Below are 18,237 nucleotides of genomic sequence, written 5' to 3' on the forward strand. Positions count from 1 at the left end.
CTATCTGCTTGATCAACCTGTTATCAAAACCCTTTAGTGATCATTTCAATTCCATTGTTATATTCTTTAGCTCCAAAATTTCTGCTTAGTTCTCCTTTATACTTTCTGCCACTTTTTAAAAAATATTTAATGTATTTGAGAGGGAGAAAACATGTGGGGGAGGGGCAGAGGGAGAGAGTGAGAGAGAATCTCAAGCTGACTCCTCACTGAGTGCAAGGTCTGGTGTAAGGCTCGCTCTCACAACCCTGAGATCACAACCTGAGTCAAAACCAAGAGTCAGACTCTTAACCAACTGAGCCAACCAGGTCCCCCAATAGTTTGTCCTTTTTTTTTTTTTTTTTTAAATACGTTTTGTTCATACATAGTTTTCCTGACTTTGTGTAGTTGTCTGGTTGTCTGTGTTCCCTTAGTTCATTGAGTGGCTTTAAAATAGTTCTTTTGCTTCTTTGGTAGGTAATTCATAGATTTTTTTTTTATATTGATTACTACAGATTTAGTATTTTCCTTTGATTGGACCATGCTTTTATTTCTTTGTAAGCCTTGTGATCTTAAGTTGACATTGGGACACTTGAATAAATAACCATTTCTCTTAACCTTTAGGGTGTGAATTAGGTGCAGGGAAAGGCCACCAATCAGGTCAGCTGGGGATTCTTAGGACCTTTCAAACCTTGTCTGGGAATGTATCTGCTCTTGACCTGTGTGAGTAATGTCCCGTTATAGCAGTTTACCCATTTCTTTAACAGATCCTGTAATCTCTTCTTTACCTCTGATAGCTGTCTGCCATGTTTTAGTCTTTCTGGTGCTCTAATAAGTGGTTGTGTTTGCATTTGTTCTCAGAGGTTCCCAACCTGGTATCCAAATTATAACATAATTCTTTTCAGTGCTCTAAATTAGGTGGGAGAGAAACCAGTCCCTTACGAAGCCTCTTAAAAAGCCAAAATGTGGGGCACCTGGGTGGCTCAGTGGGTTAAGCCTCTGCCTTCAGCTCAGGTCATGATCTCAGGGTCTTGGGATCGAGCCCTGCATCGGGCTCTCTGCTCTGCAGGGAGACTGCTTCCCCCACCCCGACCCCATGTGCCTCTCTGCCTACTTGTGATCTCTGTCAAATAAATAAAATACTTTTTAAAAAAGCAGGTGGGAGGTCTTATTCATCTTTATGGTCATGGAGGCATTCATTCATTTCATGCATCTAGTAATAAATACTCTCATTGAATGATTGTTAGTTATTAAATTTGTTGCTAGGTATAAGTGCTAAGCAAGAAAAACCTATTTCTCATCCTCATGGAGTTTCTGGTGTAGTGAAGAACACAAACATATAAACAGACACTCTAAACCATTTTGATAACTATTCAGAAAGTATTAATTTCAGGGTGGTAAGGAGGAAAAGGTGATTATATTTGTTTCATACTGATCTCAGCCTATTGATAGTGATGTTACTGGGTAGAAATGCCTGGGGGCACTTGCCTAGGCCTGGAAAGCTGCCCAGAGACATTTCCCCTTTCAGAACCAATGTTATGGCTGGACTGGTCCTTGTGATTCCTATTATAATTGCAGAATACCCTCCACAATAACCAGGAAACTTCTGCAGTGAAAACTTATTACTCACAAGTCCTCAAGGGTACATGGTATACCTGGGACCACACACGTTAATGGGGATAGTGGTGATGAAGGAGAGAAAGAAAGAGCATACACAAATGGGAGAGAGAGGGCCTGAGGTTCTGTTTTTATTGGGGTTAAGGGTAAAATCATAGGGTTTTATGGGTTCACTCTTTATTGGTGAATTTAAAACATAAGAGCAGGAATTAAAGTGTAGGAAGGGAAAAACAAACAGCGAAATGGTCATTTATAAAAGTCAACCAGATACCCCTAAGAGAAAAGGAAACTTTGCTGAGGGAGGGAGGGTTTGGGGGAGTAAGGGGATGAGAGTGGGGTGGCCTGACTCTTCATGTAGCACTGTGGCTGGAAATCTGTTTGAGATACCTGACTTTGAAGTAGATGCCTGAACAATCAAAAGCTTAAGTCAAGCACTTGCATTTAAAAAAAAAAAAAAAAGGCGCCTTGGTGCTAATACTAAAATCCCAAATAAGGTGAACTCACATAATAAATGCTTGATATCTTTGCAGAAGAGAATGGAAGGGATATTTATAACAATTGTACCAAAGGTGGTTGGTACTCCTATATAGTGGTACTTTTTTATCCATGTTTTTTTTTTTCTTTCTGTGGTTCAGTAACCCACTATCAGTCACAGTCTAGAAACAGATGATCCTTCTTTTGACATATCATCAGAAGGTCAATAGTAGCTAATGCTGCATCACAATGCCTACATCATTCATCCTATTTCATCTCATCATATAGGCATTTTATCATCTCACATCATCACAAGAAGCGTGAATAGCGTACCATAAGATATTTTGAGAGAGGGAGGAGTCAAGATGGCGGAGAAGTAGCAGGCTGAGACTACTTCGGGTAGCGGGAGATCAGCTAAATAGCTTATCTAAAGATTGCAAACACCCACAAATCCAACGGGAGATCGAAGAGAAGAAGAACAGCAACTCTAGAAACAGAAAAGCAACCACTTTCTGCAAGGTAGGACTGGCGGAGAAGTGAATCCAAAGCGACAGGAAGATAGACCGCGGGGGGGAGGGGCCGGCTCCCGGCGAGCGACAGAGCAACGGAGCACAAAATCAGGACTTTAAAAAGTCTGTTCCGCTGAGGGACATCGCTCCAGAGGCTTAACTGGGGTGAAGCCCGGGCGGGGTCAGCGCGGTCTCAGGTCCCGCAGGGTCGCAGAAGGATCGGGGGTGTCTGAGTGTCGCAGAGCTTACCTGTATTAGAACAGGGAAGCCGGCTACAGAGACAGAGCCGAGGAGTGACTCTCAGCTCGGGGTTGCCTTGAACCGGTCGCAGGCTTGGTCAGCTCGGAGCGCGGCCGGAGGCCAGGGTGACGGGAGTCATTGGGCGCTGTTCTCTGAGGGCGCACTGAGGAGTGGGGCCCCGGGCTCTCGGCTCCTCCTGGCCGGAGACCGGGGGGCCGCCATCTTCACTCCTGTCCTCCGGAACTCTACGGAAAGTGCTCAGGGAACAAAAGCTCCCGAAAGCGAACCCAGCAAACCCGAGCGGATTACTCAGCGTGGCCCCGGGTAAGGGCGGTGCAACTCCGCCTGGGGCAAAGACGATTGAGAATCACTACAACAGGCCCCTCCCCCAGAAGATCAACGGGAAACCCAGCCAGGACCAAGTTCACCTACCAAGGAGTGCAGTTTCAATACCAAGGAGAGCGGCGGAATTCCAGAGGAGAAGAAAGCAAAGCACGGAACTCATGGCTTTCTCCCATTGATTTTTTAGCCTTGCACTTAATTTAATTTTTTTTTCTTTTTCAATTTTTTTTTCTTTTTCTCTTCTTCTGCTAAATTTTTTTAACTTTTACCGTTTTCTTTTTTAACGTTTTTTAAATAGTTTATCTAATATATATATATATTTTTCCTCTTTTTATATTTTTTCTTTATCGGCTTTCTTTTTTTTAATAGTTTCTTTTTTTTTTTTCTTTCTGAACCCCTTTTTACCCCTTTCACCCCCCCTCACAATTTGGGATCTCTTCTGATTTGGCTAAAGCATATTTTCCTGGGGTTGTTGCCACCCTTTTAGTATTTTACTTGCTCCTTCATAAACTCTTATCTGGACAAAATGACAAGGCGGAAAAATTCACAACAAAAAAAAGAACAAGAGACAGTACCAAAGGCTAGGGACCTAATCAATACAGACATTGGTAATATGTCAGATCTAGAGTTCAGAATGATGATTCTCAAGGTTCTAGCCAGGCTTGAAAAAGGCATGGAAGATATTAAAGCAACCCTCTCGGGAGATATAAAAGCCCTTTCTGGAGAAATAAAAGAACTAAAATCTAACCAAGTTGAAATCAAAAAAGCTATTAATGAGGTGCATTCAAAAATGGAGGCTCACTGCTAGGATAAATGAGGCAGAAGAAAGAATTAGCGATATAGAAGACCAAATGACAGAGAATAAAGAAGCTGAGCAAAAGAGGGACAAACAGCTACTGGACCACGAGGGGAGAATTCAAGAGATAAGTGACACCATAAGACGAAACAGCATTAGAATAATTGGGATTCCAGAAAAAGAGGAAACAGAGAGGGGAGCAGAAGGTATATTGGAGAGAATTATTGGAGAGAATTTCCCCAATATGGCAAAGGGAACAAGCATCAAAATCCAGGAGGTTCAGAGAACCCCCCTCAAAATCAATAAGAATAGGTCCACACCCCGTCACCTAATAGTAAAATTGACAAGTCTTAGTGACAAAAGATCCTGAAAGCAGCCCGGGAAAAGAAGTCTGTAACGTACAATGGTAAAAATATTAGATTGGCAGCAGACTTATCCACAGAGACCTGGCAGGCCAGAAAGAGCTGGCATGATATATTCAGAGTACTAAATGAGAAAAACATGCAGCCAAGAATACTATATCCAGCTAGGCTATCATTGAAAATAGAAGGAGAGATTAAAAGCTTCCAGGACAAACAAAAACTGAAAGAATTTGCAAATACCAAACCAGCTCTACAGAAATATTGAAAGGGGTCCTCTAAGCAAAGAGAGACCCTAAAAGTAGTAGATCAGAAAGAAACAGAGACAATATACAATAACAGTCACCTTACAGGCAATACAATGGCACTAAATTCATATCTCTCAATAGTTACCCTGAATGTTAATGGGCTAAATGCCCCAATCAAAAGACACAGGGTATCAGAATGGATAAAAAAACAAAACCCATCTATATGTTGCCTACAAGAAACTCATCTTAAACCCGAAGACACCTCCAGGTTTAAAGTGAGGGGGTGGAAAAGAATTTACCATGCTAATGGACATCAGAAGAAAGCAGGAGTGGCAATCCTTATATCAGATCAATTGGATTTTAAGCCAAAGACTATAATAAGAGATGAGGAAGGACACTCTATCATACTCAAAGGAACTGTCCAACAAGAAGATCTAACAATTTTAAATATCTATGCCCCTAACGTGGGAGCAGCCAACTACATAAACCAATTAATAACAAAATCAAAGAAACACATCGACAAGAATACAATAATAGTAGGGGATTTTAACACTCCCCTCACTGAAATGGACAGATCATCCAAGCAAAAGATCAACAAGGAAATCAAGGCCTTAAATGACACACTGGGCCAGATGGACATCACAGATATATTCAGAACATTTCATCCCAATGCAACAGAATACACATTCTTCTCTAGTGCACATGGAACGTTCTCCAGAATAGATCACATTCTTGGTCCTAAATCAAGTCTCAACCGGTATCAAAAGATTGGGATCATTCCCTGCATATTTTCAGACCACAATGCTCTAAAGCTAGAACTCAATAACAAGAGGAAATTTGGAAAGAACCAAAATACATGGAAACTAAACAGCATCCTTCTAAAGAATGAATGGGTCAACCAGGAAATTAAAGAAGAATTGAAAAAATTTATGGAAACAAATGATAATGAAAACACAACGGTTCAGAATCTGTGGGACACAACAAAGGCAGTCCTGAGAGGAAAATATATAGCGGTACAAGCCTTTCTCAAGAAACAAGAAAGGTCTCAGGTACACAACCTAACCCTACACCTAAAGGAGCTGGAGAAAGAACAACAAAGAAACCCTAAACCCAGCAGGAGAAGGGAAATCATAAAGATTAGAGCAGAAATCAATGAAATAGAAACCAAAAAAACAATAGAACAAATCAACGAAACTAGGAGCTGGTTCTTTGAAAGAATTAATAAGATTGATAAACCCCTGGCCAGACTTATCAAAAAGAAAAGAGAAAGGACCCAAATAAATAAAATCATGAATGAAAGAGGAGAGATCACAACGAACACCAAAGAAATACAGACAATTATAAGAACATACTATGAGCAACTCTACGCCAACAAATTTGACAATCTGGAAGAAATGGATGCATTCCTAGAGACATATAAACTACCACAACTGAACCAGGAAGAAATAGAAAGCCCGAACAGACCCATAACCAGTAAGGAGATTGAAACAGTCATCAAAAATCTCCAAACAAACAAAAGCCCGGGGCCAGACGGCTTCCCGGGGGAATTCTACCAAACATTTAAAGAAGAACTAATTCCTATTCTCCTGAAACTGTTCCAAAAAATAGAAATGGAAGGAAAACTTCCAAACTCATTTTATGAGGCCAGCATCACCTTGATCCCAAAACCAGACAAGGATCCCAACAAAAAAGAGAACTACAGACCAATATCCTTGATGAACACAGATGCAAAAATTCTCGCCAAAATACTAGCCAATAGGATTCAACAGTACATTAAAAGGATTATTCACCATGATCAAGTGGGATTTATTCCAGGGCTGCAAGGTTGGTTCAACATCCGCAAATCAATCAATGTGATACAACACATTAATAAAAGAAAGAACAAGAATCATAATATACTCTCCATAGATGCTGAAAAAGCATTTGACAAAGTACAGCATCCCTTCCTGATCAAAACTCTTCAAAGTGTAGGGATAGAGGGCACATACCTCAATATTATCAAAGCCATCTATGACAAACCCACCGCAAATATCATTCTCAATGGAGAAAAACTGAAAGCTTTTCCGCTAAGGTCAGGAACACAGCAGGGATGTCCGTTATCACCACTCCTATTCAACATAGTACTACAAGTCCTAGCCTCAGCAATCAGACAACAAAAGGAAATTAAAGGCATCCAAATCGGCAAAGAAGAAGTCAAACTATCACTCTTTGCAGATGATATGATACTCTATGTGGAAAACCCAAAAGACTCCACTCCAAAACTGCTAGAACTTGTACAGGAATTCAGTAAAAGTGTCAGGATATAAAATCAATGCACAGAAATCAGTTGCATTTCTCTACACCAACAACAAGACAGAAGAAAGAGAAATTAAGGAGTCCATCCCATTTACAATTGCACCCAAAACTATAAGATACCTCAGAATAAACCTAACCAAAGGGACTAAGAATCTATACTCAGAAAACTATAAAGTACTCATGAAAGAAATTGAGGAAGACACAAAGAAATGGAAAAATGTTCCATGCTCCTGGATTGGAAGAATAAATATTGTGAAAATGTCTATGCTACCTAAAGCAATCTACACATTTAATGCAATTCCTATCAAAGTATCATCCATTTTTTTCAAAGAAATGGAACAAATAATCCTAAAATTTATATGGAACCAGGAAAGACCTCGAATAGCCAAAGGAATATTGAAAAAGAAAGCCAAAGTTGGTGGCATCACAATTCTGGACTTCAAGCTCTATTACAAAGCTGTCATCATCAAGACAGCATGGTACTGGCACAAAAACAGACACATAGATCAATGGAACAGAATAGAGAGCCCAGAAATAGACCCTCAACTCTATGGTCAACTCATCTTCGACAAAGCAGAAAAGAATGTCCAATGGAAAAAAGACAGCCTCTTCAATAAATGGTGTTGGGAAAATTGGACAGCCACATGCAGAAAAATGAAATTGGATCATTTCCTTACACCACACACGAAAATAGACTCAAAATGGATGAAGGATCTCAATGTGAGAAAGGAATCCATCAAAATCCTCGAGGAGAACACAGGCAGCAACCTGTTCGACCTCAGTCGCAGCAACATCTTCCTAGAAACATCACCAAAGGCAAGGGAAGCAAGGGCAAAAATGAACTTTTGGGATTTTATCAAGATCAAAAGCTTTTGCACAGCAAAGGAAACAGTGAACAAAACCAAAAGACAACTGACAGAATGGGAGAAGATATTTGCAAATGACATATCAGATAAAGGGCTAGTGTCCAAAATCTATAAAGAACTTAGCAAACTCTACACCCAAAGAACAAAAAATCCAATCAAGAAATGGGCAGAGGACATGAACAGACATTTCTGCAAAGAAGACATCCAGATGGCCAACAGACACATGAAAAAGTGCTCTATATCATTCGGCATCAGGGAAATACAAATCAAAACCACCATGAGATATCACCTCACACCAGTCAGAATGGCTAAAATTAACAAGTCAGGAAATGACAGATGCTGGCGAGGATGCGGAGAAAGGGGAACCCTCCTACACTGTTGGTGGGAATGCAAGCTGGTGCAACCACTCTGGAAAACAGCATGGAGGTTCCTCCAAATGTTGAAAATAGAACTACCCTATGACCCTGCAATTGCACTGCTGGGTATTTACCCTAAAGATACAAACGTAGTGATCCGAAGGGGCACATGCACCCGAATGTTTATAGCAGCAATGTCTACAATAGCCAAACTATGGAAAGAACCTAGATGTCCATCTACAGACGAATGGATAAAGAAGATATGGTATATATACAAAAGGAATACTATGCAGCCATCAAAAGAAATGAAATCTTGCCATTTGCGACGACGTGGATGGAACTAGAGGGTATCATGCTTAGCGAAATCAGTCAATCGGAGAAAGACAACTATCATATGATCTCCCTGATATGAGGGAGAGGAGATGCAACATGGGGGGTTGAGGGGGTAGGAGAAGAGTAAATGAAACAAGATGGGATTGGGAGGGAGACAAACCATAAGTGACTCTTAATCTCACAAAACAAACTGAGGGTTGATGGGGGGAGGGGGTTGGGAGAGGGGGGGTGGGGTTATGGATATTGGGGAGGGTATGTGCTATGGTGAGTGCTGTGAAGTGTGTAAACCTGGCGATTCGCAGACCTGTACCCCTGGGGATAAAATTATATGTTTATAAAGCTGTAAAAAAAAAAAGAAAAAGAAAAAAGAAAGGATGAATACCCAAGTTTTGTAGCAACATGGACGGGACTGGAAGAGATTATGCTGAGTGAAATAAGTCAAGCAGAGAGAGTCAATTATCATATGGTTTCACTTATTTGTGGAGCATAACAAATAGCATGGAGGACAAGGGGAGATGGAGAGGAGAAGGGAGTTGAGGGAAATTGGAAGGGGAGGTGAACCATGAGAGACTATGGACTCTGAAGAACGATCTGAGAATTTTGAAGGGGTGGGGGGTGGGAGGTTGGGGGCACCAGGTGGTGGGTATTGTAGAGGGCACGTATTGCATGGAGCACTGGGTGTGGTGCAAATATAATGAATACTGTTATGCTGAAAAAATTAAAAAAAAAAAAGAATAAAAGACTCTGAAGAAAAAAAAGATATTTTGAGAGAGACCATATTTAAATAACTTTATTATAGTATGTTATAATGGTTTTATTATTAGTTCATCTCCAAGTATGCCTAATTTATAACTTAAACTTTATCATAGGCCTGCAAATATAGTAAAAAAAAAAGTATATATATATATATATATATACATATATATATAGGATTTATTACTGTCTGTGGTTTCAGGTATCCACTGGGGGTCCTGGAACATTTTCCCCATGGATGAGGTGGTAGGCTATTATAAAATAATCTATTGTAGCTAAAATATTGTGTGAATATGCCAAGCTCCAAGAAAAGCAACCAGCAAAAATTAATACTTATTCTAATTTTCTTCTTAGAGGGAGTTCTCTACTTAAGATTCCCAGATCCTCCAATTTTCATCCTTTTTGAGTGAGCTCTCTATTAGCCAGCTAGATATTTTGACATTAGAACAGAACTAGAATTTGATCAATTGTGTGGTAGCTGTGAGAATGTGCAATGGATGGCTTTCGGGGACAAGAGGTGGCCCACACTCCATTCATCAAGAGCTTCCAGTTTCATATTCAAAATCTCTCTGCTTTAGTTTTGACATTTCAGGTGTGAAGAGCAGAGTCAGCAAGTTCCCTTGGTGAATATAAAAAATTATGGCTGAAGACTCTCAGGAGGAGATGTGGAAGCAAAAGGCATGTAGTGAGAGGAAAATGGATCAGTAGTCTTAAGAAAGGGAAGAACATCCAGCATTCTGATATGGATAACCAGGGTCTGGGGACACTTAGGCTTTTTCTGGTACAGAAAGAAATCCATTCTTTGTTTCTCAGTCTTTTCCCAAATGTCTTAAAAAATGAATGAAATGATAGAAATGTATTCTTAAAATATAATGTAGACATTATTTGGATAGTCCTACTTTTTGAAGAGATTTCTTCTCTGATTGTGAAAGAATGTGTTTATAAAACTCAGAGGAAAGAACTAGAAAATCATCCCAGAGCACAGTGGAGCTTGGAAGTTACTTTGCCACCTCTTTCAACATCTCTTTCAACTTTTGGGACCCTACTTATCCATATTATGTTGGATAGTTTCAAACCATCAACCTATGTCCCTTAAAGCATAAGTGCCAAATGCTTTAGAATATGGACTCTAAATGGAAGACAAATGAGCTGTCTGGGCTGAAAGGGATGATCCTTTAATGGTGACATTTCTTGCAATGAGGCAGGTCATAAAAGTGACAGAAGAGCACTTTGGGCGTGAGGGTGATTTTCCAAGTCCTCTTGAATTCTGGCATTTTAGCACACGTCAACTATACTATTGGATCATTTGAGGATTTTTCTATAAAAGTTGAGAGGAAGAGTTGGTGGACTCTAAATTCCGGTAGTATGAACCCTGAAGAAAGCCTTCACCTAAGGGGTCTGCATACATGCTAAGTTCTAGGAATTTAACCAACACTTAAAGCCCTGCTATAAAAGACAAAATCTTTTTGTTCAAACAGTATCCCACATTGATGTCTTTATAAGTATGTGATATGGCACCTGCTATCATAAATCTTATCATCGTCTGATATACATATCCCCCAAGGCTCAGACCTAGATATATGCCTCCCTTGCAGCTTCCTTGATCATCCCATCCTTCAGATGTTTCTATTCACACACTCTATGTATTTCTATTTACAGAAATTTGGCACTTACAACATGTGCTTTTAAATTTCTGTTTTCAAGAATGTACTTCATTGCTTCATATAAAGTTTATGCTCATGGAGAGCAAAAACCATCTTTTATAGCATCTTCTGTTCTTGCATTTATTGATGTGTTGGTCCAGTGGTTCTCCACTTGGCCTGCTTATGTTCAGTCCAATTTAACACAAATACAGTGATCACCTACTATGTGTTAAAGCATGGAATTTCAGAGATGGATGAAATAACACCCCTGTCCTCATAAAGAGAGCTGACTAGTCAAGAAATAAGCAAGAGCTCTGTTACTATTTGCCAAATCCTGTCCAACAATACACATGAGATTGTGAGGCCTTTGAAATCAGAAACTGTGCTTACTTATGTTTGTGACTTCAGTATGTAACACAGTGAACCCCTGACTTTAGGGCACCAGACTAATATATCCAATAGCTCATATGACCTTTCTACTCTAATAGACATTCATGTTTATTGCAGTGCAAGAGAACTGTTGGCCCTCTCCATCTCCACAGGTAGCCTGCTCTTATAAGCAAATGACAACAGTTTCTGGCTAGCTGCTACACTCACATTATCAGCCAATCACATTGATTTTCGATCTGAAATCTGTGCCCCAATGTCACCATCCCTCTTGCCACACTGAAAGCCAGCAAGTGTTTCTCTGTAATTACTGCAGCCACTCCTAATTCACTTGCCTGCTTCCACATTCAACTGTTTCATTTTGTCCACACACAGCTTATTTCCAACTCAGGTCCTTGGCTTTGCTGTAACCCTTACCTCAGATTTCCTTCTTGAGGGAGAATGTTGTCTTGTTTACCACTAAATCCCTATCATATAGGATATTTCCTTGTACAAAACAAGAACTCAATACTTATTAAAGGATTGGACAAGGTTTTGGTGAGTTTTTGTTGAATATATGTAGACATGAATGAATGATATGAGCATCTACTCTTTGTGTGGCCAGGAGCTGAAATAGTCTCTGACCTCAAAAAGATTATAGCTTAAATGTATTTGATTATATGAGCTATCTGTATTAATGAATAAGTAATCCTATGGTAGGCATTAAATGGGTGACTGAAATAATATGTCCCGGGTGAGCTCAGGTAACCAATGGCAGGCAACCACAATAGTTAAGTAGTGGTTTTCATCTTCAAAACCTGTCTTTGTGTTAATAGAAGTTTGCTCTTAGCCAGATGAGGTTTCCTTTAGCTCTTTAGTGTTTGAAAAGTTCTCAAGTGAGCAAGCATCAATTTCATGATTTATCTGATCTTAAATCAGTAATTTCCTGGAAGGTACAATAAGCTGAAAAGAGGGGTGGATTTGCTTCCCTGCCCTCAGGTCTTGTTCTCTTTTAATCTTTTTCTGGATCTTGGATTTTTTATTTCCGTTTGAAAATTGGGATATAATAGTAACGACTCAAGTGTTGTTATTTGGCTTTAGGGAAGTAATTTCCGCAAATAATTTAGACGGAGACTGGTACATACTAAGTCCTTGTAAATAATAATGGTGAATTAAATGTATTAAATAAGGTATTAAAGCCTTTTGTAGTCTGTGGAGTTTTTTGTTTTGTTTTGTTTTGTTTTAATATAAAGGAGAAGAAAGGCCTTGAAAATAGACTGTCTTTGCTTCTGGCATAGAGTTTAGATCCCTTCTATATCTTACATAATCTTAATTGTTTTCACCAGGCATATAGCAGGTACTCATTAAAACATTTTGTGAAAAATTATGTTCAGATTCAGAAGAGAGGGAGGAGAGAGAGAAATTCAAGAAATGTTTTTTATTGAAAAATAACATTATGTTGAAATTGTCCAGATTATAACTAATTTGGGGAGGTCGAATGAATATTCCTCATAGTAACTGAAGTAGTGGTGATATTGTCTGTAAAGGATATAATTCAAATCCCAAATTTTTATAGAAAATTCTAAATTTTATTCATGGTCCTCTTTAACATATAAATATAAGGAATAGGTTAACATTCTCAGTCAAACATTAGGAAAGAAGGTGTTATTTTGTTTTCATTACTTTAACCAGCCTCATTATAAGTGCCCAATAAATCTTTTAAATAAATGAGTAAATATGTTCAGGAATGATCTGTAATAAGTGTCTTATGATCTCAAAGATGTATGTGTAGATGGTTGCTGAGTCTTTTAAGTCTTCTGTGACTGAAGCCATTTGTCATGATTGATATCCTCTAGACAATGGTCTCTTCAATTTTTAATATTTAAATTTTTTATTGAAGCATAGTTGACACATGTTAAATTAGTTTCAGGTGTACAACATGGTGATTTAACAATTCAGCATCTTCTGCTATGCCCACCACAAGTGTAGCTACCATCTATCAGCATACAACACTATTATAATACCACTGACTGTATTTTCCATGATGTACATTTCATCCCATAACTATTCATCTAGAAGCCTGTATTTCTGATTCCCTTTTATCCATTTTCCCCATAGCCCCATTCCCTTCTCCTCTAGAAATGATTGGATCATTTTCTATATTTATAAATCTGTGTCTGCTTTTTGTTTATTCATTTGTTTTAGATTCCACATATGAGTGAAATGATATGATATTTGTCTTTCTCTTCATTTTTTCACTTAGCATAATACCCTCTAGGTCCATCCATGTTGTCATATAAAGTAAGACCTCAATCATTTTTTATGGTTAAATAATATTCCATTGCACACATCTACACACACATGACATCTTTATGTATTCTATTGATGTACCCTTGTGTTGCTTCCATATCTTGGCTAAATAAATAGTGCTGTAATTTTTAACATAGAGGAGTATATATCTTTTCAAATTATTGTTTTTGTTTTCTTTGGGTAAGTATCCAGTAGTGGAATTACTGGATCAAATGGTATTTCAATTTTTAATTTTTTAAAGGAGTCTCCAGGGGCACCTGAGTGGCTCAGTGGGTTAAAGCCTCTGCCTTCGGCTCAGGTCATGATCCCAGGGTCCTGGGATCAAGCCCCACACTGGGTTCTCTGCTTGTCAGGGAGCCTGCCTCCCTTCCTCTCTCTCTGCCTGCCTCTCTGCCTATTGTGATCTCTGTCAAATAAATAAATAAAATCTCTAAAAATAAGAAAAAAAAGAGTCTCCATACTATATACTAGTGCTGAACCAATTTACATTCCTACCAACTGTGCATAAGGTTCGTTTGTTTTTCCTCTAGATCTTCAAAAATGCTTGTCATGTCTTGTCTTTTTGGTTCTAGTCATGCTGACAGTTGTAATAAGATCTCATTGTGGTTTTGGTCTATATGTCTTCTTTCAAAAGATACCTGTTTAGATCCTCTATTTTTTAGTTGAAGTATTCTTTTTCATGTTGAGTTGTATAAGTTCTTTATATATTTTGGATACTAAGCCTTTATTAGATACATCATTTGAAAATAACTTCTCCTAGTCAGTAGGTTGTCTTTTAATTTTGTTGATTGTTTCTTTCACTGCACAGAAGCTGTGTGTGTGTGTGTGTGTGTGTGTGTGTGTGTGTGTGTGTGTAGCTCTATAGTTTATTTGTACTTTTGTTTCTCTTGCCTGAAGAATCATCTAGAAATATGTTGCTAAGGTCAATGTCAGAGATTACTGTCTGTTTTCTTCTAAGGAGTTTTATGGTTTTGGGTCTTACATTTAGATCTTTCATCCATTTTGGATTTATTTTTGTGTATGGTGTAAGAAAATGGTACAGTTTCATTCTTCTGCATGTGCCAGTCCAGTTTTCCCAGCACCATTTCCAAAAAAAAAAAGACTGTCTTTTCCCCATTGTATATTCTTGTCTTCTTTATTGCAGACTAATTGACCATGTAAGCATGGGTTATTCCTGGGCTTTCTATTCTCTTCTACTGATATGTGTCTTTTCTTGTGCCGGTACCATATTGGTTTGATTACTACAGCTTTGTATTACATCTTGAAATCTGGGACTGTGATACCTGTAGTTTGCTCTCCTTTCAGAACACTGATTTGGCTAGTCAGTCTTTGTGGTTCCATACAAATTTTAGAATTGTTTGTTCTTGTTCTGTGAAAAATGCTTTTAGTATTTTGGCAGGGAATTGCATTGCATCTGTAGATTGTTTTGGGTACTATGACTATTTTACCATTATTTCTTCCAATCCATGAATATGGATTATCTTTCATTATTTCTGTCCTCTTCAATTCATTCATCAGTGTTGTGTTGTTTTCAGAGTACAAGATTTTTACCTCCTCACTTAAAGTTAACCTAGGTATTTTGTTCTTTTTGATATAATTGTAAATGGAATTATTTTCTTGATTTCTCTTCCTGCTACTTCACTGTTCGTGTATAGAAACTCAAAACTATTTCTGTGCATTAATTCTGTATCCTACAACTTTACTGAATTCTTTTATTTCTTCTAATAGTTTTTTGGTGTAGTCTTCAGGGTTTTGTATGTATAGTATCCTGACATCTGCAAAGACTGACAGTTTAACTTCTTCCTTACCAACTTGGATGTCTTTTATTTCTTTTTGTTTTCTGATTGCTGTGATTAGGACTTCCAGTACTATGTTGAATAAAGGTGGTCAGAGTGGACATCCTTGTATTCATGATCTTAAACTCATTTTTTTTTCACATTGTGTGTGATGTTTTAGCTGTGGCTTTATGATACATGCGTATGGTGTTTTAGCTGTGGCTTTATGATGCATGATCTTTATTATATTGAGGAATGTTCCCTCTGAATCCACTTTGTTGAGAGTTTTTATCATGTATGATGCTGAATTTTGTCACGTGCTTTTCCGGCATCTATTGTGATGATCATGTAACTTTTATCCTTCCTTTTTTTAATGTGATGTATCATATTGATGTATGAATATTGAATCATCCTTGTGTCAACAAAAGGAATCACACTTGTTTGTGATGGATAATCCTTTAAATATCCATTAGCTATAATGTTGAATGTGGTTTGCTAATATTTTGTTCAGTATTTTTATATCATGTTAGGGAATTTGCCTGTGTTTTTTTGTTTTTTATTCTGGTTTTGGTATCAGGATAGTGCTGGGCTCACAAAATGTATTTGGAAGATTTTCTTTCTCTCTCTCTCTCTCTCTTTTTTTCTTTTTTTCCGGAAAGTTTGGAGAAAGTAGGTATTAACTCTTTTAATTATTTGGTAGAATTTACCTCTGAATCTATCTGGTCTTGACTTTTCTTGTTAGGAGTTTTTTAAATTACACATTCACTTTCATTACAAGCAATTGGTGTGTTAAAATTTTATATTTCAAATTTAGATTTAGATTATATGTTTCTAGGAATTTATCAATTTCTTCTAGGTTGACCAATTTGTTGTCATATTTTTTTATAGCGTTCTCTTATTATCCTTTGTATTTCTCTGCTGTTGGTTTTTACTCCTTTGCTTTAATTTATAATTTTATTTTTTTATGTCTTTTTTTTATTGATGAGTTGGCTAAAGGCTTATCAATTTGGTTCATCGTTTCAAAGAACCCCACTTTTGTTTTCATAGATCTTTTGTCTTTTTTTTCTCTTTTACTCATGTTTTTTCTAATTTTTATTATTTCCTTTTTTTCCTTTTTTTTTTAAGTTGGGCTTTGTTCTTTTTCTAGTTATTTTGGGAGTAAGGTTAGATCATTTGAGTTTTCCTGGTTTTTTGTTTTGTTTTGTTTTGTTTTGAGGTATGCTTTTATCACTATGAATTTCCTTCTTAGAACTACTTTCACTGTGTCCCAAATATTTTAAACTGTTTTGTTTTGATTTTCATTGTCTTCATGTATTTTTTGATTACCTCTTTCATCTTCATTGACTCATTCCCAGTTTAGTAGCATGTTGCTTAGCTTCCAGGTATTTGTTTTGTTTTTGTTTTTGCCCCAGTCTTTTTTTCTTGTGATTGATTTCTGGTTTTATACTGTTATTTTCAGAAAAGATGCATGGTATGATTTCAGTCTTCTTAAATGTATTTGAGATTGTTTTGTGCCCTAAAATAAAAATTCTCTATCATAGAGAATGTGCCATGTGTTAATACGCATTGAAAAGAATATGCATTCTATTTTGGAAAATGTTCTGTGAATACCTACTAAGTCTATCTGATCTAATGTGTCATCAAAGACTTATTAAATTTCTAAATTAAATAATCAAAGACTTATTAAATTTCTGCTTGAATCCATTGACGTAAACAGGATGATAAAGTTACATACTATTTTTGTATTATTGTCCATTTCTCCTTTTATGCCAGTTAATGTTTGCTTTATGTATTTAGATGCTCCAATATTAAGTTCATAGATATTTATAATTATTAAATTCACTTGTCAGATTGACCCTTTTATCATGTAATGCTTCTTTTCTTTGTCTCTTGTTACAGTCTTTGTTTTAAAGTATTTTTTCTGATGTAAGTATTACTACCTGGCTTTTTTCCTTTCTTTCTTCTTTTATTCTTTCTTTTTTTCCCTCTTCCTCCCTCCTCCCCTCCTTTCCCTCCTCCTCCCTCTCCCTCCTCCTCCCCTTCTCTCCTCCCCCTCTTTCATCTCCTCCCTTTTTCTCCTTCTCCCCCTCCCTCTCCACCCCTTCCTCCTCTTCCTCCTCCTTCACTTCTGTTTGCATGGTATATATTTTTCCATCTCTTCACTTTCAGTCTCTATGTGTCTTCATGTCTGAAATAGTCTTTCAATAGGCAGTGTATAGATGAGTCTTTTACTACCCATGGTCTTTTGATTGGGATATTTTGTCCATTTACAATTAAAGATAAGTATGTGCTTATTCTCATTTTATTGCTGTCTGGTTGTTTTGTAGTTCTTCTCTCATCCTTCATTTGCTTCCTTTGTGATTGCTGACGTTCTATGGTGTTACTTTTGGCTTTCTTTCTCTTTATTTCTTGTGTATCTGTTGTAGATTTGGATTTGTGGTTATCATGATGTCATATATAGTATTCTGAGAATATATCAGTCTATATTAAACACATTAAACACATTCTGAAAGAACTTTTTTAGTACTTCCTCCACATTTATATATATATATATATATATATATATATATATATATATATATGTTGTCATATTTTACTTCTTTTTATTCATAATTTTATTCTAATTATGACCTTTTCTTTTCCACTTAATGATTTCTTATAAGCCTGGTTTAGTGTTGATGAGCTCCTTTAACACTTGTTTGTCTGGAGCACTCTTATTTCTCCTTTAAATCTGAATTATAATCTTGCCAGGTAGAATATTCTTTCTTTATTTAAGATTTATTTATTTTAGGGGAGGGAGGGGTAGGAAAGAAAGAGAGAGAGAATCTCAGCAGACTCCCTGCTGATCATGCAGCCTGATGCAAGTCTTGATTCACAACCTGAGCTGAAATCAAGAGTCAGATGCTTAACCAACTAAACAGGTACCTCTCCAGGTAGAGAATTCTTAATTATAGGGTTTTTTCTATCTTTCTTTCAGCT

At 37.4% G+C, this 18,237-nt stretch overlaps 1 long non-coding RNA gene across 1 annotated transcript in view; it reads left to right on the forward strand.

The window, feature by feature from the left end:
• Positions 1 to 628: 628 nt before the first annotated feature.
• LOC125104944 (uncharacterized) overlaps positions 629 to 18,237 on the forward strand; it is a 76,946-nt gene continuing 59,337 nt past the window's right edge. The window contains exon 1 of the long non-coding RNA XR_007128768.1: positions 629 to 699. This is a non-coding gene — a long non-coding RNA (uncharacterized LOC125104944). The remainder of the gene's footprint in view (positions 700 to 18,237) is intronic.

This window comes from Lutra lutra, chromosome 1 (assembly GCF_902655055.1).
Source record: "Lutra lutra chromosome 1, mLutLut1.2, whole genome shotgun sequence".
In the NCBI taxonomy this organism is placed as follows: Eukaryota; Metazoa; Chordata; class Mammalia; order Carnivora; family Mustelidae; genus Lutra; species Lutra lutra.